The sequence below is a fragment of the Trachymyrmex septentrionalis genome, unplaced genomic scaffold (assembly GCF_001594115.1).
Source record: "Trachymyrmex septentrionalis isolate Tsep2-gDNA-1 unplaced genomic scaffold, Tsep1.0 scaffold13, whole genome shotgun sequence".
NCBI classification, from domain to species: Eukaryota; Metazoa; Arthropoda; class Insecta; order Hymenoptera; family Formicidae; genus Trachymyrmex; species Trachymyrmex septentrionalis.
In genome coordinates, this window is record NW_017304438.1 from 1,392,051 (window position 1) to 1,394,003 (window position 1,953).

The 1,953-nt window shown below is 40.0% G+C and overlaps 1 long non-coding RNA gene across 2 annotated transcripts in view; it reads right to left on the reverse strand.

Moving 5' to 3' along the window:
• Positions 1–1,953, reverse strand: part of LOC108756692 — a 92,448-nt gene that overhangs the window by 43,848 nt on the left and 46,647 nt on the right. The window lies entirely within an intron of this gene.

Consider the following 1,953-nt stretch of genomic DNA (forward strand, 5'->3'; position numbering starts at 1 on the left):
GAAAAGAATTAAGTTGAATTAAGCTAGAATAGAAGAATAAAAAATAACATCAAAAATCAATAACAATAGTATCATTTGAATTTTACAATTTGGTACAATAATTATAGATATTGCAGAATATTATATACATATATAAAATACGTCATTCAATCATTTAGAAGGGCATTTTTTTGTTATAAATGATTCTGGAGCATCTCGCACGATTCGTTTTGCAACAGTTTCACCTACAATTCGCAATCTCCGCAATGCGTAACAGCGTGCGATCACGTGGTATAAATCATAAGGTCATTTCGAAGCCACAGGAAGCCTTAAGCAAATTTGCCAGTTAATGGATACGAAATTTACTTTCGACCCTCGCCTGCACCATGGAACGCTCGATTAACATAACGATTATTATAACGAACTTTCGATACGCCCGTCGTCCTATCGCGCTGTTTTGTTCTTCGTTACCCGCCCCTTTACCCCATGCTATCGCATCGAGTATTGTGTTGCAATTACCGACCCGAGTAACCTGCCCTTTAAAAAAAAGCTACTGTATAGCGAACGATAATTTTGATGAGAATATCATGCAATTCCTTCCACGTATTCTTCCGCCGTATATAAGTATTCAATTACAATTAGAGACGTGAGCAACCTTAAAAGTACCGCACGCTGCGGTTTCTGCCAGCAAAATTACGACAGCTCGTAAATAGCTGGAGAAAATAAAAAGTTTGAAAAAAAAAAAAAAAGGTCTGGTTAAATTTGACTTAAAAAATAGAAACTTCGATATTGCAGTCTATTCAATGGTTGAATAGCAGACGAATGCTGAATAAATATAAAGGCGATCGCGCACTGAAATGGATTATCATAGAAATAGATACATATAAAATTCAGTTATACGAAAGAATTCTAAAAAGGAATCACCATGGCATAATTATATAAAAGAAAATAAAAATATATAAAAACAAGAAATGTGATAATATAATCAAATAATGTGAAAGAAGAAAGTGGATATTGGTGGTACAAACAGTAAAGTTTGGATTGCACATGTCTGAACAAAACAGATAATATTGAATTCCGTTGTAATTCGTGCATCATAAACTGCCAGCTCTCTGAATGACATTTAAAATAAATTTCAATTTCCACTGTTAGATCTGCAGTCCAATTGGAATATACTCTATACACATCCTGCCCGTCAATTTCAATGATTGATTTTTCCTCCACCTCTATCGTTCCTCTAAATATTCTTCTCTCGAGTGAGCACGCTCTGTAACCTTCGGTCGCCGCTGCAAAGAGAGCGGCATCGTAAGCGGTGCAAGAATGCACCGGGGGGGAAAACCGACCAAGAATTATACGTAGCATGCATAAATGCAGCGACATGTGCGCGAATACGTTCCCACGCCGAGACACGCGATGTAATGAAATTCATCGGCGTAAGAAGCGCCGAGTAAAAACGAGACGTGGAAGCAGGAGAGAGGGTGCAGGAACGGAAAAGCGGGAAATACGTGACGAAACAGGGACAGGGAGAGAATCGGGGCATTAATTTGAATTCCGAGTGAATTGAGCTCGACCGCGCTCGAGAGTCATCCTCGGCACCGTCGGAATAACATCGACGTCAAGACGCGTCTTGCCCAATCAAACACCTTTATGATATCATAAATCAATGGGGGGGACCACGGCGTGTCCGCCGGAAGCACGGCGGTGCAGTCGTGCGGCAATTCTGTTCCGGTTCCCAAGTTCGATGTAGCTTTCCGAACGAAGTCAGTAAATCGTCCGTCGCAATCCGGGATTGCTCGAATCTCTGTAAACGTACAACACGATCGACGGTGAATTTTGACATTCAATGTTATCTCCGAAATTCCATTATTTTATTATACATATATCTTCTTTTTACTCGATAAATTTGCAGCAATATTGGACGGTTTCACATTCAATGAGGATGACTGACAGCCACTCTCACGAGGGGGGGAGGGG